Below are 27465 nucleotides of genomic sequence, written 5' to 3' on the forward strand. Positions count from 1 at the left end.
TAGATTGAAGGCGATGTGGCTGTTTGAACCCCTACCCTCCCTTGATCTAACCCAGGAAGACCGATCCACCGTTCTCAGGCAAAACATTAAGGGAGAGGTCGACAAGCAAGAAAGGGGAGTGAGCAAAGGGTCATGGGTCAAGCGGTTTGCTGCACCCCTGTTCTCCTCCGGACAAACGTGGGTTGATGACATCAAGGAAGAGAAGAAACTCATGACTCGGGCTCTCCCTATCAAAAATGCCATACATCGAGAGGTCAGGGTTTCCTTGATACAAACAGGAACTTTGGGCATTATAAATGGGCATCTGAAAAATGACCTCGGTGAGCCTGCACACCTCACTGCTTCGGTGGCCCAAATAGCAGAAGGATCCAGGCCTAAAAAAAAACTAGCCACCAAGGACCCCGACTAGGAACTGATACAAATTTTTATTAGAACCCTATCAGGGAGTATGATATGCAAGAAAACTGGACTTGGAAGCTGATATAAGATATAAAGTATGAAATACAAGCATATTTAGGCATCTCAGCAAACTTGCTAAGCTTGATATATGTAGGAAAAATTTTACAGGATAAATACACAGTGCAACACTATGGAATTGTGCGAGACTCAACCATCATACTAAGCACGAGGCTGAGAGGTGGAAGCTTTGGATCTAGCTCAAAGGGCACAGGTTCTTTCAAGGATGCTGTCAAAGGGAAGGGGGAAGCCAACAACAATCCAGCACCAACACAAGATCTACCTGGACCTTATATTGTGGAGCAAAGATCACAGACTCCAGTACTGACAATCGCTCTGCCTGAGGTAAACAACTTTTATATTGATTTCTCTACAATGGCTGTCATATGCAGATTCAATGGCTTTTGGCCCAAAACAGATGCATTATGACAATGGATCTTCTCCACATGGACAACAAATTGTGACATCCATTTGTGCTCCAAAGGTTTTTTTATTGTCAAATTCGACACGGTCAAGGAAAAAGAATATGTCCTCCATGAGGGGCCATGGTTCTGGGGCAATGCAGGACTCTTCATGACCCCCTGGTTCCCGGGTTTTGACCCCACTACTATGGTGGTTTCCAAAATGCCGATATGGGTCAGGTTACACAACCTCTCGATACACTTCTGCTCCCCAAATTTTTCGAAGCAATGGGGAAAGTGATAGGTAAATACCTCAAGCAAGACATGGAAAGAATTGCAAGATGCATACACAATTTTGCTAGAATCTGTGTGGAGGTAGATCTTAGTCAAGGGATACCTGATAGCATAATTCTGATCCATAACAACATGCAGTGGAAACAACCACTAGATTATGAAAACACGACCTTCAGGTGTCGAGGTTATCAACAAACAGGTCACCTTCTTCATAACTGTCCACATGCCAAAGGAGAAACTAGAAGAAACAAGAAACAAGCACAAAAACCAAGAGGTTGGCAATGCACAGTGAATCCAGAAGAAGAAGCAGAGGACGAGGAGGCAACTAACCCTCCACCAGATCATGATGATGCTCCTATTGGGGAAGAAGCCATGACAACCATCCCCATAGCAAACAATCAGACACACAAGTCGCCAGAAACTGAGAAATTTGCAGCACAGGAAATGATGGACTCTTTGCCGGAGAAGATACCAGATATAGCAGACACCAGTGGAGCCAAAAGACAACATTCTCCAGATCACTCTGATACAGACAAGGACAATCCTTGCCCTATGGAGGACTCTTCTCTCGTACTTTTTTCGTCCTCACAGACTCAAGGGGAGTGGCGAAAGGTTGAGAAGAAAAAAGGGAGAAAAACATAATTTCCTCCCCATATGTACATTATCTCTTTCTCATTTTTTTTGTTTTGTTTTGTTTTGTTTATGACAACAATCTTTTGTGCTGCTATTTGCATATGCGCTTCTGCATCTACAAAATGTAATTTTGTTATTTTTAATAAAATTACGATTTTTCCTAGGGGAAAATATAAAAAATAAAATTAATAAATCATAATAATAATAATAATAATAATAATATAATATTAAAATACAAGAAAATAAATAATAAACAATAGATAAAAAATAGTAATAGTAAATAAATAATAAATAATAATAAAATAATAAATAACAATACTAAAGCTCTAAATAAATATAAATAAACAGAAAAATAGTAAAAATCAGTGAAGTTATCAAAAAGTAAAAACAAAAGAAATAAAACAAGAAAGTAGTAAAAATCAATAAAGCTATTAAAAAGTAAAAACAAAAGAAATAAAACAAGAAAGCAGTCAAGTTGCATGTTGACACATCATTACATTTACATATTCCTATCTTATTCCTATTAAAGTTGCTTGCATGTTGAAAGCAGTAAAGTTGCATGTTGACACATCATTACATTTACATGTTCCTATTTTTTAGTAGGGTAAAAAAAAAAAATCAGGATTTTATATAAAATATCATTACATTTACATATTCCTATCTTATCTCTAATCATCATTCATATCCTCCACATTTCACACCACTCTTAATCTATTAAAATTGCGACAATCGCATACTTCCACTTTGATCTTAATCCTGTGGTCTTTAAAACTTTGCAAACAATGGCTTTTCTTGCACTCGAAGCCCTCCAGATAGTTGTCCGGGAGCGCATCTCTACTTCTACTTCTCTAAGATTCCTCGGCTTCGTTAATCCTTCCGGCATATTCTCCAACGACGGGAACCACGACCATTTTCTCAAACACTTCCATTTCAGCATTGCATCCTCATGGAATGAGGGAATTCTTGTCAAACACGCAAACCATTTTATGACCAGCTCTTCCATTTGGGGAAATTCCCCTGCTTCCCCAAACTCATTTAGAAATTCAATGAAATCTCGATTCCTGTTCCACTTCAAGTGTAGCTTTTTTAGATTGGGAATATTTTCTAACCCTCAAATATTCATTGGAGCTATTTAGCGGCTTGGTTAATGATAGCTCCATGAGATTCTGAATGCTCAAGATGAACTATTTCAAGGCGTTGCATGGCCTCCATGTCCGTTGGAAGGTGAAGGTTTGTACCAGGATAACATTGAACATCTAGGGTCTGCATCTTTGTCATGCCATGAAAAGTCCCCTCGTCCTGCACTCTAACATCATCACTATTTGATGTAAAGACTATTGATAGGCGTTGGAGAAGGGTCAATCCTTTGAGATCCCTCAATTGCAAGGCACTGGCACTGGCAGTGCATGAATTTCCAAGAGTGAAAGTGACACCATTCAATGTCTATAGATAGATGAGCTTATATATACCCATAGGGCAATGTTCAAATCTCCACCCTAAATTCAAATGTAGCACATGTTTTTGCTTTTCTATCCATGAATGCAGCCTTTCTATATTGGTCCCCTTAAGATCTAGAAACTGGAGCTGCTGGAGACCACTCAAGGAGTTGGGTAGTTCCCGAATCCACGTCCTAGATAAATTCAGATACTTTAAAAGCTTTAAATTCCCAATAGAATTGGGTAATGATCTGATGAAATTTCTACTTAAATCTAACACACACAAATATCTCATATTGTCAAGAAAAATCGGGGAGATTGATATTAGATGGTGATTATCGGATAGCAATAGAATTCGGAGTGCTAGACACTGGATGCCCTTTTTTATTGTAGATATCTCATTTTTCATCAATGAAATTCTACGCAATCCTCGGCACTCTTCCCCTGGCATGCTTTCCAATTGTACTCCGGGTTTTATCAAACATTTAGTTTGCTCGTCAACAACTAAATAATGCAGCAAGTCGTGCATTTTGAAACTGTTTACTCGCCCACTCCAACCAACCTCTGAAACTTTGATTAGGTATTGTTCAATAAGTTCTTCCATGTAGGAGCAACCTACATCATATGCTTCTCGTAATTGTACAGAAAAAAATCCCTGAGCAATTCATGCATGCACTAAACCTTGGGACTCTATCTGAGTATTCTTAGCAAAAACAGAGAAGTAAAGAAAACAAGGTTTTAGATGATGAGGCAAAGCCTCGTAGCTGAACTTCAATGACAGCATAATGCGATTTCTCATCACATATTCTTCATTCAGACGATGAAGGGTCCATTCCCAACAATTAGGAAGCCCCTCTAGTGATGTTGCCAAATAAGCTCCTATTGTTTTGATGGCAAGCAACAGTCCACTGCATCTATTAACAATTTCATGGGCTATCTTGTCTAGCGCCTCTGGACAATGGTGTGCACCATCTGGAAAAGCATGGAGGCAGAATTTGATGTCCAGCCCCAAAAGCATTTGCAACCTCTTCTTCAAGGGTCATCAACACAACCTTATCTTGCTTTCTGAATCGCAACCCAATCTTCTCTTCAGCAGATCTATCCCACACGTCATCAACAAAAAATAGACAGTTTTTTTTATCTAAAAATCTGTCAATGTTCTCTCTAAGCTCCTCCTCACCTAGGTTTGTCAACATCTTATCATTTAGTTGGTCGGCCCCTTTTTTTATCATTTTTCCGGTTGGCCAAACTTTCATCGTTTCCTTAGAAGTGCTTGGCTCTCTCATTTCGCTCAAATTGCTTCACGATATCATGGAGAAGTTCTCTAACAGACAATTTATGAGAAACTGCTAGCCAAACCTAATAGTCAAAGCGTTTATGGACACTTCGCTGTTGAAAACATGTTGGAGCAGAAGAGTTTTGTCGTACCCTCCCATGCCCACAACAACAAGGACTGGAGGGTTGTCTTTGTTCAATATCCATTCAGTAATCACTTTAATATCGCTGTCCATGCCCAAGATCTGTGACTTTTGAAGATGAACATATGATCTTTGCCTTATCTGCAAGCACACCTTTGTTAAGTCTTTCTTCCTCTTATTTATTCTGAAGGGGAAGCTTGGACATTAATTACATCAAAAAATATCTTCAGTCGAGTCTCAGCTCTCATGTTGACTAGCAGTCTTGGCCGGGATGGCTCTTAGGCCCAAAAGCATTATAGAATTAATTGCCTCATTGAAGAGGCATGTTTTAGGACAAAAAAAAGCAAACAATCAGACAGAGAAGTAAATGAAATATCTTCGTTCCCATCCTGTGATCGCCTCTACTTCAAGTTGTAGTTTGCTCATGGTATGGCCTCTTGTGATGCCCAATTGTCCTCTGTCACTTCTGTTGTATGTGACATCATGCCTTATAATTAAATCCTCTGAGCTACGAAGTCTCTTTTCACTCTTGTTAGCATCAACCCTGATTCCATGTCAGAGTGGGTTTTTCTAAATTGGCCCATGTTAGTTTTGAATGCACCACTTGTTTCCCTTAATGCCACAACTGTCGGCCTATCACGCCTTTAAAGCCCTGTACTATCAGTACCTTGCTCTGTCTGGTGATGTTCTCTTGGTGGCAATATGGAGGACTTTCCCATGTTGCTCTTTGCTGTAAAATACATTGAGAAATAGGCATATCTCAAGCCCCTTTAGCCCTTTTCACTCTGGCTCATTTTTGTAGTTTTCTTCATATGTACGGGGGTGTGAACCAGGGGCTTAGCCTTTGGGTGCCAAGACCTTTAGACCTGTGTTTGGGGGATTTTTTCCTTTGTAACACAAAATCTTGCATCCCGACGATATCTTGCACCTGCTTTTGATAACACCCAGTCATACCTACAGTCGTCAATCTGTGGGATTGGGCCCACGAACTATAAAACCATCACAATACGGAGAGGAAGGGACCTTACTTCTTTTACATCACAGTCCGACTATCCAGACACAAAGTCCTCTTGAGATATGTCAAACGAAATATCGCATCCGGGATGATTCCTTGCATATCGTAATTGCAAGCCTGGAAACTTTGGTGTGGGAGTGCTTTAACCTATGCGATCATCGATCATCGATCTGCAGGGGGTGACATCATTACTGCCATGTGTCACCCTGTGAGTGGTGACATGTGTCACCTAGAAATGCCCTCGTAGGACCGCTAAAAATGCCGAAACTGAGTGACATGTGTCCTACGTACTTGCCGCATCACCTTTCGGTACTGCCACATGGAGGAGAGAGAAACGGTTCACCCTGTTATTCCATGTTAGTCCTTACAATCTCCTAGGATGAAAAGGAAATCGAGAAGGGTAAACCTCAAACCACTTCAGCTCAGTAGCTAGCCCTACTGAGCTGAAGTGGTTTGAGGTTACCCTTCTCGATTTCCTTTCTAGCCTAGTAGATTGTAAGGACTAGCATTTTTGGCGCCGTTGCCGGGGAACTAAAGATCATATCTTCCCTGGGAAATAACGACAAGGATCAGATCTGATTGCTTATGGTGAAAAACGATTAGACACAAGAAAGGCTATGCATCTTTCACCTGACGACTCCAGTTTGGAAAATGCCTCTGCTTCCTCAAACTCATTTTGAAATTCAATGAAGTCTGGATTCGTATTCCACTCCAAGTGTAGCATTTTCAGATTGGGAATCTTTTCTAATCCTCTAAAATCTGCACTGGAGCTTTTTGCCTGTCATTCTAATGATAGCTCCATGAGATTCTGAAGCTAAAAAATCCACTTAGGAACCACACAATTGTAAAGATGAACTATTTCAAGGTATTGCATGGCCTCCATGTCCGTTGGAAGATGAAGGTTTGTACCAAGAACACATTGAACATCTAGGGTCTGCATCTTTGTCATGCCCCGAAAAGTCCCCTCATCCTCCACTCTAACATCATCACTATTTGATTTAAAGACTATTGATAAGTGTTGAATAAGGGTCAATCCTTTGAGATCCCCCAATTGCAAGGCACTGGCACTGGCACTGCGTGAATTTCCAAGAGTGAAAGTGGCACCATTCAATGTCTGTAGATAGATGAGCTTAGATATACCCACAGGGCAATATTTAAATCCCCACACTAAATTCAAATGTAGCATATGTTTTTGCTTTTCTATCCCTTCATGCAGTTCTTTACATCGATATCATTAATATCCAGAAATTGGACCTGCCGGAGACCACTCTAGGACTTGGGCAGTTTCTGAATCCTCGTCCAAGATAAATTTAGATACTTTAAAAGATTTAAATTTCCAATATATTTGGGCAATGATGTAATGGAAATTTCTATTTAAATCTAACACATACAGATATCTCATATTGTCAAAAAAGCTAGGGGAGATTGATGTAAGAGAGACATTATGAGATAGCAATAGAATTCAGAGTGTTGGACACTGGTTGCCCTTCTTGATTGTAGATATCTCATTTTTCATTAATGAAATTCTACGCAATCCTTGGCATGCTTTCCAATTGTATGCCAGGTTTTATCAAACATTTATTTTGCTCAGAAACAACAAAATCATGCAGCAAGTCGTGCATTTTGCAATTGTCTACTCGCCCATTCCAACCAACCTCCAAAACTTCGATCAGGCATCGATCAATAAGTTCTTCCATGTAGGAGCACCTTTTTCTAGGAAGAGTGAATGGAGCTGATTGAAGTTGTATACAAGAGATCCTGTGCAATGACTATATGGCGGCAGGACAGTCTTAGTGCTCCAAGTAGTTGCAAGAGAATGCGGGACTATAAACTACACTGCCTAGTTTGGAGGACTACATAGTAGGCGAGCTGCATGGAAAATGGTGAAGTTGCGACATATGAAGCTTCTCTATGAAGGAAGATGCTTCGCAACACAGCCAAAAAGTGACCGTTGGAATCACTGTTAATGACTTGATAGCTAGAAGACAGTTAAGAGGAGCGGGCTGGTGGCATTTAAGGCCAAAATATTTGAAGATCTTTCACCAAAATAACATCAATTGTCAGAATTTGGGGGGAATGGTCGGATTTAAATTCAAAACCCCCTATAAATTATGCATGTAGGTCCAACAGAGAACACTTTGTACCCTTAAAGTTTTTGTTGACATTTGTTGTCTATCGCCTATGAACCAATCATAGTGGGAGGATTTAGTCGTGAGCCCTGCATTTGCTAAGTTGTCTAAGTTGAATTAGAAGCTCATTCTAGAAAAAATGCTTGGACCAAGCCCTATAGAAACAGTGAGTATTGGTGGCGATGCTGCCTCTAAGGGAGTCACCCTAGAAGTGGTGAGTATGAAAGCTCTGGCTCCTGTGCCTACGACGCTGAGGTCACCTAGGTCGAAGCCTACCCCTGCAAGAGAAACCCAAAAATTTAAACTGAAGATGGATAAGAAGAAAAAGCCACTACTGGTGCGTGAATCCCCCAGGAATCATTTTGTAGTGCAGAAACAAAAGAAGGATTAGCAGCCTGAGAAGGTAGTTGACCTAGAGGCAGTAGAAGGCCAGGGTACAGAGGACATAGATGTTGAGAGAGTGGATCCCATCACGTATCTACCCGAAAATATCCTTCCGTGCAAAGAGAAGGGGAAGGTCACAAAGGATCTAGATTCAGAGAAGTTTTCCATTTCTACGCCCTTGCTGCCTAAGCAAGTTCCCTTTGAAGGTCCATGGCTTGTGCGAATCCCACTGCTAAAGATGGAGGATTGGGACCTCACAGATCATGCTAGGTTTCCACACTTAGTAATAGACAAATACATGAAGCACATGTACTACGCGGAGTCAGGAGTCAATGCATTAGAGATAGTGGAATGGATTCGTGGTGTGGAGAATTTGAGGTTATTGAATCTGTTGTGGGTGTAACATTATCACCGCACCCCTATCAACACAATTTGTGTGTGCCAGCTGATCACCTTGGTGCACGATGGGTGATTATGGCTAGGAGGGCATATCCCCATCACTGACATGCTTGTTCACATGATCGCGCACCTGCCATACGAGGGATTGAATCCAACCAAGGAGTTTGGCAGAAAGATGGGGGAAAAGGACCTAGAAGAAAGAATGAAGAAAGAATTTTACCTTGTGAAGAAAGCGGGAGGATATTCCATCCTCTCAATAACAAACCCAGTAGTACAAATCACCATGCAAATCTTAGCAAGGAAAGTGATGAGAAAGTGTTGCACAGATGAAGTTCTGACGCTAGTAGTATCCTTGGCTATTGAGTGCGTGAAGGGTGTGTAGTTCAACTAGTCTAGGTGCATGTGCTAGGAATTCCTCTCGAATTATTGCGAGGCCTAGGATGAAACCAAGCCATTTCATTACACTTGGTTGCTGTTGTCTATTGCATTGGTTGCGTGGGAACTACCAGAGGATAGCCAATTTCCTCCACTTGAAGAAGGATTACTAGAAGAAGTACAATTTGCATCTCTATGGGATACAAGACCTCACTTGGATCATAGAGACAAAGATATTTTGGGTCCTAATGGAATCAAGCCTCCGCATGGCTATTAACCAACACCTAAGGTTGTCCCTGACCTTGTACACATAGCTATCAACCTATGCAGCATTCAAGGCTGACTTCCAAAAAGTTTAAATTCAAGCGCAGAAGGAACCACAACATAAATGGAATGAGTTGCCATATTTGGTGACAGAGAAAGATGTGCAGGAGGTAATCATGCGATGGCCAGCAGAGTGGCGCACCCCCTCAGACTTAGATGCTGGAACAAGTAAGGGTGCGGGAAGTTTGATAATGCAGAAGATAAAGGAAGTAGCTAAGCAAGATGTGCAGAACCTGGTTGTGCAAAGGGAGAAGGAAGCCACAGAGAAGGCTTGAATGGAGAAAGAGTGTGTTGCCAAGGAGAAGATAGAGAAGGAGTAGCACAAGTCACAAAGAAGTGGAAAGTCACCTTTGCTAGATACCAAGGAGGAAGAAATGTCAGAGCAAGGCAACACAGGAGATGAGGGGCAGATCACCCCCTTCATTTTGAAAAAGCGTAGAAAGAGGCAGCAGGAAGGTCCCCAGTAGATGAAAAAATCAGACAAGTTGCAGGGTGATGCCATGGTCTTGATGGAGGGTGATCTTAATGAGATCGGGAATAGAATAAGGGACGCTATGACTAAAGTGCTGCAATAGTTCAAGCAAAAAATAAGTAGATGTTGGGGACTATCCAAAAGGATTTGCGCAAGTTGCAGATCTAGGCAAGTAGGATATAGGTGGGCACTAGTCAAGCGAGCGCTAAACAAGCGAGCTTGGCACCTGGGATGAGAAAAGCAACCAAGTTGGTAAGGGCCCTTGACCTTAGATCTATTGCATTATCAGAAGGGTCCCTTCGCACAGAGTCATCCGATGATTGCGTCATCCTAAGCACAATCAAGAACATCAGGCTGAACATAACAATGCTCCCCAATGAGATTCTCCATACGCTACATGCAGGAGCCATAGAGGAATTGAGCTCGGGAGCAATGCACTCTCAATCTCATTAGTGAATATAGAGTGAACAACGAGCAGGTGTTCTCTAAGAAGACGCAAGCCTTAAAATAAAAGGATACACTGGAGGCACAGAGTTCTTGACTGGAGTTTGCAGTCGTAGAAGCATGCAAGACAGTGTTTGAGCTTCATATACCTGAGGATGCACAACCAGAAGCGAAGATTAGAAAATTAGCCACTGGTGTGCACGAAGCCAAGGCAGAGGTTGGTCGAGTTCAATTTGAGCTCAATATGAAGATCACAAAGTTGCAGTTAAAGTTACAGCCCACGAATCCACCTAAGTTCCGGGAGTAGCACAGAGCCGCCATAAAAGAAGGAATGGCCACCCTGGATGCCATAGTCATTGACTGTTCGACATTATTCGAGCAAGCCATGGAATCAATGACAAATCTATAGGAGGATCCAAACCTGTAGACACTGAATACAAAGATCAAGGAGCTACACTGGCAGTATGACGAAGTTAGGGCAACGACGCACTCCATTGCACTAGCGCAGTGCTTAGCTAAACTACAGGAGGGGAAGCATCTCCTCGCACAGGTAGAGGCAGCACAGAAGAAGGAGGCCTTGCTTAAGACCAGGTTGTAGCCATGTTTAGAAGAAGATTATCAGATCACGACAACCATCTAGGATAAGCTGAAGGGCTTGCAACAAACACATTAGACAATGAGGCTGGCTGCAGAAGTCCCAACTATAAAGAAGTTAGTTGACTAGGTCAAGAAGGCAGAGCGCTACCAAGGTTGCGGTAGTTTAGGTGGAGCTGGGGGATCTTTGCAGCATGATTGCAATGCTAGCCGACTAACTCAAGGGTGAGTCACGATATTTGTGTTGGGGGCCTGTTGGGATGGGGTACCCTGGGTCAGTTTTGGGGTTAAAATAACCCAAGTTTTGATGTATTTTTTGTAAATGAAGTAAAGTCTCCATGATTTGGGGATGTAGAGCACGTATATGATTAAGAGTGAAAGGTGTTTTAGCCCCTTGTTTCTGTAAAGGTTGAGTTAGCTTTGAGATCCACCCATGGTCTGCAGACCATGTGACTGTATAAATAGGTGCATCTTAGAGAGTCTCAGGCATGTTAGAAGATAATATTAGATATAATGGGTCAGTGAGAAGAAAGTGATAATGCAGAGAAGTGGGTCAGCTATTAGAGAAAGTCTTTGCAGTTGAGTGCATAAAGGCCTAGGTAGAGTCCACAACTGAGTGCATGGACCCTTGTAGCTAAGTGCACACGGTAGTTTTGAGTCTGTATTCTAAACTGGAAATCAATCAAGAGTTGTTTATGAAGAAATCTTGTGTATTATTGTTTACTTCCGCTTATGACATATGTTGTTGATGAATAATATGTTTATGGAATATTGATCTAATGATGCACGATCCTCTTCAATAAGACTTAATAATTGTACGCAAGGCATGTTAAGTACTTTCACGAAGACTCAGATGAATTATGTTATGTTTAATTATAACCTAAGTAGATTTGAGAGAACACTAATTTAGGGTTCTTTTCTGGTGTGAGTAAGTGGATAAACTAATTGTTAAGGGTTCGCAAAGACCAATTTTAGACCTTCGCGAAGGTTTAAAGGCTGTTTAAATAGAGTTGTAGTACTGAGCCCTAGGGGCTTATAGATCTATGCAAAGGTAGATATATGGTGCTAAAAGGCATCACACTGATCTCTGGATGCAGAAAATTGGTTCCAACATCCCCCCATACTACTTCAAGTGAGATTGCAGCTTGCGCTTCGCAAGTTGTTGTCGAAAGGGCCAGTAGTGTAGGGTTTTTTTGGTTGGTGCAACAAACTCTGAACTTGATTCAAGACCCCCTAAGCCAACAAGGTGTCCATTTTTTCATTAACATATTTTATACCCCTTTATATTTTTTCATTAATTTGATCTCCATTTTTTATACATACCAATATAAAAACTCTTTTCCTCCTATTATATGCTCAATATATTATGTCATTTTTTCCTCAATATTTATCCCCCAATATGAATGCACATGGTATGTTATTTCTCCCCTAGTGAAGCCCTTTTATGTAGAGTCCAACTTCCAAACCTTACCCATAATAACTTTAGCATCCAGATCATCCTATAAGACGACGTGAATCTACCCCTTGGCTAAAAACTACACAAACTAGGGTTTTTTAAGCACCAACTTCACCTTTGGTCCTGACGATGAACCACACTAGTTGGTTTGAAACGCGTCGAAAAATGAGATTCCATGTGATTTTCGCCGAAATCTTTCTCTAAAGAGATAAAATTTCTCCCTGATTCGACCCACCATTGTGGTCCAACTAAGGCCATATTCCTTTTGTAAAGAAATATTTGTGCTTAGAGACAAACCATCTCTAATTCATCAGTTTGTTTCACACAATGTTCCTTTTTTCATTTTCCATGAATCGTACTATATCCTTTTCTGTCAAGGCCTCCAATAGAGGTAGAAAATGAAACTTTACCTAGATTTTAAGAATTAAGACCCTCATTAAGCAACCTCTCATCATTTTCTTATATCAAAACACTGCTCATTGTAGGGATGTTCGAAGGAATGTGGGGTGGGAAAAGTGTATGGTTCACCTCGGGGAAGAGAAGGACTTCATTGTCACCATGACCCTGTAATACACTAGGGAAAGTAATAGAACAACGGGGACCAAACCCCAAATTACAGGGTTCTTTGAATTGTGACTAAGAAACCGACGATAGAGAATAATCAATGCTTCATGGAAGCAACAAAAACCCTTGGGAGCCCTCAACAATGACATTATCACTGAGCCCATATCTAATTGAAAATAAATAACAAAAAATGGTAAATTACTGCTAGGTGTAAGGGGCATTGTGATACATGGGGCTAAGGAACCTAATGAAGTTGAGAAATCTGATTGAAATTAGCTAAGAGCCCTCCCATCCCGAGTCTCGTGACTAGAAGACACTAGTTGGGCCCAAATACCCTGAAAATATGAGGTGTCGACCGCATAATCTAGAGAACCTTGTCCCCTATAGATGGGGGAAACTCCTTCCCACATTTGAATAAATTTTGGACAATGACCTCCAACACAAACCGCTCAAAGGCCCAACAAAAGCCTCGAAAACCCAGTAGGAAAAAGAAGGCCAAAAGTGCTAAGAAACAAGGCAAATAGTTGTAGGTTACACATAAAAAGTGGATAAAACACAATCATTATCCGATGGAAACTCCACATGTCTGTAGGGCATGTGCACAAACAATAAAAGTAAAACTCTGAGGAAACTGTCATCGCTATTGCCCTCTTGCGCCCACTCCCTCTTTCATATGTCACATGAATGTCCTCTTTTATTTTCTAAGATTATTATTTATACTAGAAGCAAAAATATTTATTTATAATTTACATAGATATTCATTACTTTAAATTTAGGTGAATTGAATTTACTTAAAAAAACAAAAAAATATAACATTCTATTTTAATAATGATAAGTTGGGCTTAATTTTATTATAAGTTTTAAAAATAATATTATAAATTAAAAATATGTAATGATAAAAAATAATATGAAAAACTCAAATATTAAATATAAATATTTTTAAATATGAAAACATATTTACTTTACATTATTTTTTTTAATAATAATAAAAATTTTAATCACTAATTATTATCTTGTGAACATTAAACTTCCATTTAAATTACAATTAAAAAAACTTCAATTTCAATTACAATTAAAATCAATATTTGAATACTTCTAAAAAGTAAGAACTAAACATTTTTAAAAATGCTTTCACAGTTTTAATTTTATAAGTTTTTCACAAAACTATATATCATAAAAAATATGATATAATAAATAAATTAAATTACATTTAAAAATAAAAAATTTCACATCTCCCTTAAATGATTGTAAATGAAAGCGCCTTAAACTCACTGCAAACGCCTTTATATGACAATGATATTTCTATAAAAATGTGAACAAGTTAAATATCTTGAAATTGTGTAAAGGATTTAACAATGATAGGAACTTAGCAGCCATTTATATACACCCACGTGTTGAAGTCCCGAAAATCGGGTCTACAACAAGGGGATACCCACCTGGTCCGGACCTTGAAAGAAGCTCCTTTTCCGTTTGGGATGGTGGGTCCGACTGTGGATAATGGGACCAGTTTCCCAATTTGTGTGTGTTGATAAGAGTTGATATTTCTATTTTCTAAAGATTTCTAAGTAAAATGCTTTTAATCTAAGTCTAATTTAAAACATACAATTGTATTCTAATGAACAGAAATATTTATGTCTAAAACTAACCCGAGATTCAACTTTTTACTTATGCGATCTAAAATAATTTCTAACAACAATTGGTAATAAAGATCATTCAATCACTACAAGAAAAGAATTCGATAAAAATGAATTGTTCGTATAAAAAGTTAGCAGAAACAATTGTGAGAAACATATCACATAATAAGTCATTCATATATTGAGCATAAACAGAATAGTCATTACCGTACAAAAGTGCCAAATAATAACTCAAACATTCAAGCTTTCATATATAAATAATTGAGCATAGGATATTACTTGGACACATAAGCAGAAATCATTAAGAGATAAAAGTACCATTGATAACAAGTTCTACTCATGAGCTTCAGCAATACAGATTTATCTCTTCCTAATTCAACATCTACTAAGAGTACAAAAGTGCATTTCAGTAGCAGATATTAAACACAGATATCAATAAATCTTGTTCCATTCATTCATCAAAACCTCCTATGAAGGTGCATGTTCTGAGAAAATGTTTTTGACAAATTTCAGGACCCTTCTCTAAATGCATGAGAGGGGTTAAAATAATATTTCCTAAATACTAAAAATATTTTATTACCAAAATATAGGAGGAGGTTTAAATGACCGTCCTCATCTAAGGCAAAATAAATCAAAACTAAAACTAAAACTGAATTTGGAATTAACTATCTATATATCTGTTCTCTGAGATCGCAAGCATTCAACATCGGCTGGAGGAGCGTCGATTGGCCAACCTCCGATTTTAGTTTCCCTGCGAAAACAGAATCGGCAAGTGCTGGTGCTATCTTCTTGGCAAAGTTCGTAAGGCATTTGAGAGTCATGCATTGATTATTCGATTTAACCAAGTATTGCCAGTAAGTATCCCAATTCAACTTGGTTAACTTCTTGATGGACTCTGCTCTTCCCTCAGCTTTTCTGTTTCCAGCTTGTCTGCAGTTGTTGTGCTTTTGGGAGAAATCCTGGTGCGGTCTCTGAAATGAGATTTGCTCTATGTAGGTTTCATTAAAATAGTAAATGATGTTGTTTGCCGCTATAGCTGCTTCTTCTTCTACCATACGTCGGATGCTAAATAGAATCGCTAGGTTTCAACCAAATCCGCTTACCGCCCAAGGGTACACCTGATAAATACCGTCGGTTTTGGAGTGTGGGTCCCGCCTTTAGCCTTTAGCACTTTGCCCCATGGTTTTCCGGCTTACATGCAACCGAGTGCTCGGGAACTTTCCTTCTCAAGGGTTTTGCCTAGCTAAATGCTAATCACACATCAGAAACTGCTTCGTTTTCCCTATCTGGGCTTCCCAGGTGCTAGTTTCACCTCCTGCGCGGTTTCGATGGGCCTTGGTCAGCGCGCTTTACCCTTTTTCAATGGTTCTTCCCTTACCGACCAGTTCTTGGTGCATTCCACCAAATCTTCGTTTTCCTTGGCAAACTTCTCCATGAACTGCTTGTTGTAGGTTCCCTGCGACTCTGGTAGATGATACATAAGCCTTAAATCTTGTGAAGTGAATGACCCAATGAGATCTTGGCTTCAAGACTTGAATTGTCTGTCTGTTATATTGGCACTGTCCAGTACCCACTTGACCATGTCTGTGTATGGAAGAATATTTGGTCTTGCTGCTATTTGATGAAGAAATGAACATGCAATTTCAGTGATTGATGCCTCAGAGGACCCACATGAGTCTACTGTTGCTTTAACCTCCATAACTCTGGGCTTTTCTTCTTCGAGTAGACTGTACATGCCTTCCAAAGTAGTTATGCCGACATCTCTGTTGCAGGTGGTGTCTGTGTATAAGGGCGTCATTTATTTGTCCTCAGCAACTGGACCTTTTCCCTTCTTTCCCATTATGTTCTACACACTGATGCGTATATTACTCTACTTGTTGCTCCTGCAAATTTACAAGCAAGGAAAGAATAATGGTAAAAGATAAGGTGACAGGAAAGCTCTTAATGCCGAAATCATATCAAATATATCACCTTACATGAAATAACCTTTCGATTAGATTTTAAATCTTATCTGATAAATGACCATCAACTAACCATTAAATTGACATGAATGCCCATAACTCGGTACTGGATTACAAGAAATACTTTATTGAACTATGAGCCCTGCAAATCTGCGATAAAGCGATTTTGCGATTTGCTTCACAATATCGTAGATTGCAATATTGCTATTCCGTTTTGTCAACAATCATTTATTACCTTATGTGTCTGCAAGATGAGATTTGAGAGATGCCTTGTCGCATATCGCCGATCGGGATATTTTACTGTAGGTGATACTTGCGGCGTATGAAATCCGCGATGTGCGATGAGTCTTTAAGGCGTGCGATCTTGCATCGTGTTTTCACAATTTCGAAAGCTTGTTTATATGATGTCCTTCATTTTCCTTTGCAATGCGATGTTTTATTGTTAAGAGAACGATTTTATTCAGAACTTATCATAAAACTTAAGTTTTTTTAGGTTTAACGGGTGTTTTCTTAAGTTTATGATAGCTTGTTTTATTCAAAAGGAAACATAAGTGCTAGTTTTTATTTTTTAGAAGGGTCCCCATTTATTTAGCTTTATTACTAAAACTAAATAAAAAGGGGGGTTTTTGCTGGCCACAACACCACGCTGTGTATAGACACCCACAATAATTTATTATATGAAGTCTTCACTCTTCCTTGCCTCTTGGAAAAGGGTTTGAAAAAAGTATGTTTAATATTTGTCTTTGTACAATAGGCTCATAAAAAAAGCAATGTTTATGACAAACATAAAAAATAAAATCAGGATTTTATATAAAATATCATCACATTTACATATTCCTATCTTATCTCTAATCATCATTCATATCCTCCACATCTCTAATCATCATTCATATCTCTAATCTTCTATTGAAATACCTACACTCATATTGAAATACTTCCACTTTGATCTTAATTCCGCGGTCTTTAAAGCTTTATCAACAATGGCTTTTCGTGTACTCGAAGCCCTCCACATCACCATAGACCACCATCTCTACTTCTACTTCTTTAAGATTCCTCAACTTCATTAATTCTTCTGGCATATTTTCCAATGGCTTGCACCCAAAGATTCTCAAACACTTCAATGTTGGCATTGCATCCTCTTGGAACGAGGGAATGCTTCTCAAACAAACAAAACCGTGAATGACAAGCTCTTCCAGTTTGGGAAATTCCCCTGCTTCCCCAAACTCATTTGGAAATTCAATGAAGTCTCGATTCCTATTCGACTCCAAGTGTAGCTTTTTCAGATTGGGAATCTTTTCTAACCCTCTAAAATCTGCACTAGAGATATTTAGCCGGGCTAGTGATAGCTCCATGAGATTCTAAAGGTGAAAAATCGATTTAGGAACCACACAATCGGAAAGATGAACTGTTTCAAGGCGTTGCATGGCCTCCATGTCCGTTGGAAGATGAAGGTTTGTACAAGGATAACATTGAACATCTAGGGTCCGCATCTTTGTCATGCCTTGAAAAGACGCTCGTCCTCCACTCTATCATCATCACTATTTGATCTAGAGACTATTGATAGGTGTTGAAGAAGAGTCAATCCTTTGAGATCCCCCAATTGCAAGGCACTGGCACTGGCACTGGCACTGCGTGAATTTCCAAGAGTCAATCTGACACCATTCAATGTCTGTAGATAGATGAGCTTAGATATATCCATAGGGCAATATTAAAAATCCCCCCCCTAAATTCAAATGTAGCATATGTTTTTTCTTTTCTATCCCTTCATGTAGTTCTTCTACAAAGGTACCATTAAGATCCAGAAACTGGAGCTTCCTGAGACCACTCAAGGACTTGGATAGTTTCTCAATCCCCGTCTTAGATAAATTCAGATACTTTAAAAGCTTTAAATTTCCGATAGAATTGGGCAATGATGTGATGGAAGTTATACTTAAATATAACACACACAGATATCTCATATTGTCAAAAAAACGAGGGGAGATTGATGCAAGAGAGTCATTATGAGATAGTAATAAACTTAGGAGTGCTAGACACTGGTTGCCCTTCTTGATTGTAGATATCTCATTTTTCATTAATGAAATTCTGCGCAATCCTTAGCACTCTTCCACTAGCATGCTTTCCAATTGCCCGCCAGGTTTTATCAAACATTTAGTTTGCTCAGAAACAGTGAAATCATGCATTTTGCAACTGTTTACTCGCCCATTCCAACCAACCTGTGAAACTTTGATCAGGCATCGATCAATAATTTCTTCCATGAATGAGAAACATGCATCATATGCTTCTTGTAATTGTACAAAAACAAATCCCTGAGCAATCAATGCATGCACTAAACCTTGGGACTCTATCTGAGTATTCTTAGAAAAAACAAAGAGGTAAAGAAAACAAGGCTTTGGATGATGAGGCAAAGCATCATAGCTGAACTTCAATGATGGCATAACGCAGTCGCTCATGCCACGTGTTTTATTTAGATGAAGAAGGGTATCTTCCCATTTATTAGGAAGATCACTTTCCAAAATTGCGATATGAGCTCCTATTGTTTTTATGGCAAGGGGCAGTCCGCCACATTTGTTCACAATTTCGTGGGCTATCCTCTCCTCTGCCTTGGGACACTAGTGTGGATCATCTGGGAAAGCATGGATGTAGAATAAGCACCAACCATATTCTTCTGATAAACTATTTTTGTGGAGAATTTGATCTCCAACCCACCAGTACTTTGCGACATTTTCATCGCGGGTTGTCACCGCAACCTTATCTTGGGTTTTGGATGGAAAACCAATGTCCTGCCAAGCATATCTCTCCCACACGTCATCAATAGCAAATTGACAACATTTTCCTTCTAAATTTTTATGAATCTTCTCTATAAGCTCCCCCCTGTGTAGGTTCTTCGAATTAAAATCTGGCTTGAATTCCTTGAGCACCTGGCAGAGCAACTCCACAACATCGAATTTTTGAGATATTGCCAACCAAACCTTATGGTCGAAGCGTAGACTCATCTCTTCGTTTTTGAAAACGTTTTGGAGCAGGAGAGTTTTGCCCTGCCCTCCCATGCCCACAATGGCAATAAATGGAGGGTTGTCTTCCTTGAATATCCATTCAGTAATCACTTTAATATCATCGTCCATGCCCACAATCTGTGATTCTTGAAGACGAGCATATGATCTTTCCCGCCTTTCTTTAAAATTATCTGCATGTCTTACCTGACCATGATCATTCACATCTAAAACAACAGCAAACAATTTCAGATTTTTTGCATTAACCAGTTAGATCTGCTTGAGTCGTTCCTTTAATTCCCTAATTTTGCAGGCCATCTTTGGCCGTAATTTCAGTTTGGCAAAGATGTTATCAGCTGCCCCACATTCCTCCAATAGGTACTCGACATCACCAACAAAAGCCTCAAGACTCTCAAGCCAATTGGCCACCAAACTGGAGTTCCTTTTCTCTCCATCATCAGCTAAGAGACATTTAATGCAAAGAAGCTACTCACTAGAAAATTCAAAATCCTTTCTAAAATTAACAATCAGACATACCTCTTGGGAGAGTTTGTCTGCCACAATAGGAGCAAATTTGTCTATGAGCGCACTAAGAACAGCTGCTTCTGCCATGCTTGCTTTGACTCGCGTACCACTCCTTACTTTGCTCACTGTAGTAGCAGTGGCTGGCTATTGACGCAAACACCCACCTTCGTAGCCTTTGAGTCTCTTATCTGCTCTGCCCTCAACTTGTAAGCTCTCCACTCAAGTTAATATAAGCTTCTAAGATATTTATTATAGAAGATTAGTGTGCCTTGATGATCCAGGTGGATATTGGTGGCCACCTGCCAAGTCCACCTAGACCCCCATTATTGTTTCTCTCAACATTTTCAGTTTCCTTAATTATAGCACAACTTACTATTTTTAGTAGTTTTTCGGGTCCTGAACTTCTAGAGCTGTTTTGAGGCCCTAAATGACGTTTTTTGGGAAATATGGGGGCAACATGGGTCCATAGACCAATGTTTCCCTTCCCAAAGTGGTAGTGCTCGGATAGATCTTTCTAACGAGCTATTGTACGCGTCAAATGGAGATCGTATGCCAAAGTTACGACCCCGGGAAGTTGATGTACCAATTTACCCAAATGGGGCCCACAGTTTGGCGTTTCATCTTCTAGGGTTAGGTTTTGGAATGTTAAGGGTTTTCCATTATTTCTCAACAATAAATAGGCCTTTGAGCCTCATTGTAACATAGTTCAAAGGCATGTAGCCACCACATCTCTTCTCAGAGATAAGCTACCATCGCCCTAGTTGGTTTATTTCCATTACTGTTTATAAGCATATTTTAGTATTTTACATTAATGAAATGAAGTATTATTTCTGCTGCATATCTGTGTTTATTGTTATCTTTGTAATTTTTTGCGTTCCTGTTTAAGTTCGGATCAGTGGTATCAGAGCGGTTTGCTTTCTCTCTGTTTTTCTTTTCATGTCACCAACGAGGTCAGCATATAAGGAGTTAGGGCTTGAACTGGTCGAACCTTTGCGAGACCAGCCTCGCAAATCCCGATGGCCTCCATGGCGGATGAGAAGAAAGATGATGGGGCAGGAGATCCTATCAAAATCTTGCTCGAAGAAGCCCTCGAGTGACAATGAAACACGATGATGGACAACTTTGCCCAGATCCATCAACGGCTACCCAGAAGCGACACATCGGCTTCCAGCAACTACTCTGGAAACGCCACACCCTTTAAGGTACAAGTTAATTTTGAAATCCCCATATTCAAGGGTCAAATAGACGCAGATGCTGTAGATAAATGGTTAAATCTGCTAGAGGGTTATTTTTCTATTCATGAATTTTCAAGTCAGGAAAATATTGTTTTCGCTCTTCTCAAAGCAGCCCCCCACATCAAGGACTAGTGGGAAACCTACTGTGAGTAGAAGGATGAAAATATCGGCTCACTATTTTTAGCCGCACCCACCTAGAATTCATTCCGGGATGCCATCAAGGAGCAGTACTACCCTGTCAGAAGCTATGAGGATGAATACATAAAGTGGACCACGCTGCAGCAGGGAAGGGACCAAGACGTGCCAGAGTTCACCAATCTTTTCCATACCCTTCGCACAAAGTTGGGTATCAAGGATACGAAGCAGCATTTGATACTCAAATACCGTGGCTACCTGCATAAGTACATCCAGGAAGAAATAGAATTCTTGAACATCTCCTCACTCGGCACAACATACCGATATGCTGTCAAGTTCGAGCAGAAGTTTAAACAAAAGAAGCGAGACTTTGGATCTGCGAATCCGAAGCAAGGGAAAGGTGCCCCTAAACCACAGAACAAAGGACAAAGCCAAGGCGGGGCAACCCAAGTGTTATAGACATTTTTGGGCACTGCAACCCCAATCATAAATGTCCATAAACCAAGGGCTCCTAAGTCCCTAAAGGTGTTGTTCCAACCCCTAAAAGAACAAGGTCAGCTGATTACAGCATCTCCCAGAAGTTCTCCATGAAAAACTACTCAGAACTGGTCAAAACTAGACCATTTCACCTGCTCCATGGTCAAAGTGCGTTGCATCCCACCTGCCTACACACAGTAGTTGCGATGCATGTTGAAAATCCCTTCTATGGGGTGCGATGGGCGAGAGTGGACAAATGGCAGGGTCAATCCGCAAGGTGGAGGAGCATGGAATCTTCCAAAAACTTCTCTTGTGACACTTGCCTCTCTGCATTCGCCCAGGGATGAGTAAGAGATCATCAGTCTCCAAGTGGAATCAAGAACTATCAGAGAGAGGACACTAATCAAATCTCAAAAGTTGACTCACCCCCCTTGCAAACATCTATATATGGATCCCTCATCCCAGAGATCCAGAGGCTGGAATTTTGTATCTTGTAACGAAGTGCTGCTAGTGTTTTGGTGCAATATCATAGTGTTGGGTGATCTAAGCTTTTCATGAGGTGAAGAAGGGCTCTCTTGTTGGGAGGATGACGCTGGGTCAGAAAATTGGTTGTAATCCTCTTTTCTCTTTCTTGATTATTAATAAAGCTATTGAAGTTTTCCTCCACATTCTTGTATGATTGATGATATATACTTTTATGTGGTCAATGTATATCTGATCCTATATTGTTTATGATAGTAGATATCTATTCTTGGATAGTGTTATGCTGCTTTGATTCTACAGGTGTTCCTTGAATCTGGGTAAATGAAGAAGCGAGCGACAAAGATCTATCAGAAGGGAGAGGAATCAAGTAAGGAACCACGCGCAAGACAGAGGTTGGTATCCTTCTTTCCCCTCTTATCTACTTCTCATAAAGGAAAACAAAAGTAGTTTTACTGTGTTTGTTTCTAAGGTAGCTATCACCCTTAGTGGGACTAGTAGTTCTGCATAGACACTAGTTTTCCCGATAACAAAATGGCGACTCCACTGGGGAGCGAATAGTTTGTTTACTTTTCTATATTTGTTCATTTTATAAGCTTACAGACGGAGCCTGAAGTTGAGCCAGGTAGCCTTCGAACTGCATTTGCTATGCAAATGCAAAGTAGATAAATGCCGCTTCAGTCTATCTCCGGGTTTTGTTTATAAACTGAACAATTGATTTGTAGACATCCTAATTGCCCTTGTGGTGGCTCTAGTAACCTCCTTAGATCTACCCCTGTGATTGATTTACTGATTACCACTTACTCGGCCTAAATCCCTGAACTAAACTGCAAACTATGACCCGGAACCCAGTCAAAGTCTCGTCCCTAGTCTAGTGCACTGTCTGTTCTGTGAACTCCAGATGCATCGCACTTCCCGAGTGTAGTAGGTGCATTGCATCTCTGATTCACTGTGTTACAGATGCGCTGATCAGACAAGGCATTGCTCCTAAATTTTGGTTTATGTGTTCACTCTTTTCAGCTCTATTCAAGGGTTTTGCTGCCTGTAGTCAGTACACCTCTGTTGAAACCCCCTTCCTTGCCATTATTCCACCTACATTGTGCAAAGAACTGTAAATGTTTTTATGTATTTTGAGTCATTTTCAGTTCTCCTTTACAAATAAGTAGCGTAATTGTACTGTCGTTTCTTGATTTGAAAGTGTCGCAAGTGTCGTTTTCAGCCATGGAAGAGAATCCGATTGTTCTTGATAGTCGATTACACTGTTACTCTTGTATTTGATTTGAATTAGTAGTTTTTCAAGTGTCGACAACAAATTTTCAATTCCAAATCGCAAAGTGTCGTCATTGTCTTCATTTTGTCTTGAAAAGAAACTTGTTAGTAATGTCGCTTTGAAAAATAATTCAGATTTGCGCTTACCTTTCTTTTTATCATTCACACATTAAGAAGGCTGAAAACAAATACATGCATGTGCATTTGCATTTAGACTATTTGTTGTTTTGATTTAGGACAGTGCATATAGTGTGTGCTCTCTGCTCTATGTTGAAAGAACGTCATCTCTCTTTCCTTAGTAGCTAGGATTTTTCATTGCAATAAGAAGGTTAAACGACTGTTTATCATCTTAGATTGCATTTTAGGAATTGTATACATCACGCGGTGAACCTAAAAGGCAAATTTCTTAAGCAAGATCAACTATAAAATAAATTTAATGAATCTAAAAACGCTTTGGAACCTAACGCACAACATCTAGAAGTCTAGGCTAGAGACGTATTCTGGCGTCGTAAAGCCTGGTAACTGTTGTTTTCACTGTTGGTTGGGTGATTCCTCCACTTTGAGACGACAAGTGCCAGTACAGACTTGTGCTCCCACGTATCGTCGAGTATATTTTGGGAGACCACAATAGGCTATATCCTTTATCCATAGGAAGTCATGTCTACCGCCCTATTGATCGCAATGCACTGAACACAACATTCGGGAAGATTGACTGTCGTACCGTAAAACGTATTCTGCAGTTTTGCAATTGGTTTGGTAATCCCTATGTCTAGATTTCCAGAGCAGTCTCTTTCGTTCCTTTTCAGACTCCTCAAAGGAAAAGATCCATCTGAGCACTTGTCACTTCAGGCTCATTAAAAATCGAAGGCGATTAGAGTCATCTTTTGTTTTTTCTCGACTCTCAAAAAGTGAAAAAACAAGTTGTGTCAAAGCATCTAAAATTCATTTAATTCAGAAACATATTTCCCCTTTATTTTTAGTTGATCGAGTAATCCACAATCGTGGAAGAAAGTCAATTGAAACCCCGTCGTTCATGGAGGCTTACGAGTCAACCATCTTTGTCTCTAGAATCGAAATTGTTACGGACAAAGCGAACTCGTTTAACTGGTTCCAAATCCCCTGGTAAAGTTAGAACAAGTGTTCCAACACCATCGGAGACTCCGGTTTCTCCAAACATTTCTGGTATCCCTGCCTTTACAAAAGAAGTTCAACAACCACAAAAGGAGAGTAGAACTGATCCTAGTGTGAAGGTAAACACTTATATTACTGAACCAGCCCCATCTACAGCTGATTCAGAAGGTGTTATTCCCCAAACATCTGTCCCTATGGATTCTATACCTTCTTTCGCACCAGAAATATTTTACGGACCTGACGGTCTACCTCTTCCACCTGACCTGATTGCTATAGAAGAGATTGTGGAGGATGCTCCATCTAGTACTCCATCACAATTTGGAGTCGGGATCACTCTATATCCTTCTTCATCAGAAATTAGTCTACAGTCATCAGAAGCTCCTGTAGAATTGCTAGGGAATCTTTTGGATAGACTAGAAATGTCTGAACAACCATCGACATCTAGGACCGTGTCATCCGACACAGCGATGACAGAACTTCCTGCTATCACTCCAACAATGTTCGTCGGCATACCATCTGTCCCAACCAGCTCTCAATCGCTAGAAGGAGCCCACCTAGGGGCTATTTCGATAGTATGGTCCGTTCCTGTTTTTTCATCTGGAATAGTATCCGGGAACTCTTATGTTGAGTCTCAGCAAATTGATCCTTCAGGCTGTCAATTTGGGCAGTCCGGTCCTCAAGGGAAAACAATTCCTTTAAGTACCAGATTACTGCCGTATGGGGGGCAATATACCCTTTCATTGTCTCCTCCGGGAGGACAACCATACGAGAGTTCACAACAAAATTCAGGTTATACTGGAATTACATCTAGCGGTTGGGTGCCGATACTGCCTCAACAACCAAGAGTTGTATATTCGATGCAACAATGTTTACCTATGTCAAATATACCAACTACGCCGGCTATTGTGATGGTGTCGCAAGTACAAGCGTTTCTTGTTGTATGCCAACCTCAGGTTTCTCAGATTGTAATGCAACAGCCTCTTGTCCCTGCGACTCAACCACAATCGCCAACTAGTGGAATGACACAGGCCCAAACAGGTACAATTACCCCTCATCTTGGTCAAACAGTCAGTATTGGACAACGACACATGGCTTCGCAACCATGGCTGGTGCAATACCAACAACCACAATTCCAACAAGTATACTAAGGATCTGAGCAACAAATCTTTGCAAATAGTGGGCAGCCGTATATTCAAAAGGGTCAAAAACAACCATTCTACAATGGTTATGCCCATCAACCTTACCAAAGTTACCAACATCAAATGCATTATGCTGGTATGCAAAGACCAACTGCTTAGGCAATCCCATCTTATCCTGGGTATGCTTCGTCAAATCTGAATCAATAGTTACCCTTCGTGGCAACTTTAGAGTTACCAGATCTAAATCGGCTAACGAACGATCCAATTGCTTACGCCCCTTGGTGGTCGGTGATTCCACATAAACTTCCGTCAGATATTCCTAAATTTAATGGAAATCCGGGTGAAGAGCCGTCGAATCATGTGATGACATTTCATCTATGGTGTTCATGAAACACCCTAAATGATGATTCGATTAGGCTTCACCTTTTTCAGAGGACGTTAACTGGTCCAGCAGCAAAATGGTATATCGAGTTACCCAGAGCTTCGTTTGACAACTTCAGTACCCTGGCCACAACCATTTTAACCCATTTTCAGTTATCGATAAGTTACGAAACGGGAACAGAACTTCTTACCAATTTCAAGCAGACAATGGCTACTCACATATCCGATCATATTCATGAGTGGCGACATCGTCGTAGAATAGTAAAATCGTATGTTCCTGATCAGCTTTTATTTGAATGGTTTATTAAGTCATTATTACCTTCCATTACAGAAGATGTGGCAAAAGGCGGAGTCGTCACTGAAGAGCAAGTTATTGCTCGTGCGCAATATTTAGACTTGATTTATACCCAGTCTGGCACGCTCTACGATAAAATCCCTGACGCTCCCAGACCAGAATTTTCCGTCCCTCCTCCTCCTAAATCAAACAATGACTCTCATGCTGGCGATGGCGTGATTGGTACAACAGACACGAAATCGACAAAGACCACATCTAAAAAGGCCCGTAATATTTCCAGTCAAAATGCAAAAGAAGAACTTCTCACCTTGGAAGTAAATGCCGTCTCGACTGATAAAGGCAAAGAAACCAAGCAACCAGGAGGAAATAAGAAAAACAAAGGGAAGAAGAAGAAACAGGAGGAATCATCACCTGAAAATTCTTCTGCAAACCCTCCTGGAGATAGGAAACCAAAAAATCCATGCTTAATATGTGATGAGGATCATTGGACAAAAAATTGTCCACATAAAGTTGAGCTTAAAAGATTCTTCAAGAATTCAAAAACCTCGGCGGTATTGACTGATCTATTTCCAAATCCAGGGACAAATCTAGTTGCTAGTGAAAATGCTTCCCCGTCCCAAGTACTGATGTTGTTGGTTTCGAAACAGCAAAATGATGCTTTGATATTGACAAGGAACAAAGATTACGGGAATCCACAACTGTCGAACAACAAGGATAAAGATCAACCTAGTAGTTCGATACCAACTTCAACAGAAGTTGCGCCGCCCATCATTCCAGAGCTAACAATAAAACCGCCAAAGGGAGTAGCACACAAGTTGACATTTAATCCTCGTGCCAGAGTAGCACAACATTATAATATAGTGGAAGATCTGGCCCAATCGCTATCCGCTATGTCGACACTTGAGGTACTGCAAAACTACCCATCCCAAAAGCAGGCTTTATTATCAGCTATAGGTGGGATAGACCCAAAGGATTTTAATCTTGTGTCCTTTGATCATAAAGGATACGATCCTCAGTTA

At 40.2% G+C, this 27465-nt stretch overlaps 4 pseudogenes; all 4 read right to left on the reverse strand.

Moving 5' to 3' along the window:
- Nucleotides 1-2490: 2490 nt before the first annotated feature.
- LOC149172881 (putative disease resistance protein At4g10780) lies at nucleotides 2491-3824 on the reverse strand (annotated as a pseudogene).
- Nucleotides 3825-6236: 2412 nt separating this feature from the next.
- On the reverse strand, nucleotides 6237-6864 carry LOC149172882 (uncharacterized; annotated as a pseudogene).
- Nucleotides 6865-17363: 10499 nt separating this feature from the next.
- On the reverse strand, nucleotides 17364-18131 carry LOC149172883 (uncharacterized; annotated as a pseudogene).
- An 867-nt stretch (nucleotides 18132-18998) lies between these two features.
- On the reverse strand, nucleotides 18999-19991 carry LOC149172884 (disease resistance RPP13-like protein 4; annotated as a pseudogene).
- Between the last annotated feature and the right edge of the window lie 7474 nt (nucleotides 19992-27465).

This window comes from Pinus tabuliformis, chromosome 4_2 (assembly GCF_031772625.1).
Source record: "Pinus tabuliformis cultivar Carrire ecotype Pingquan chromosome 4_2, CPIR1, whole genome shotgun sequence".
NCBI classification, from domain to species: domain Eukaryota; kingdom Viridiplantae; phylum Streptophyta; class Pinopsida; order Pinales; family Pinaceae; genus Pinus; species Pinus tabuliformis.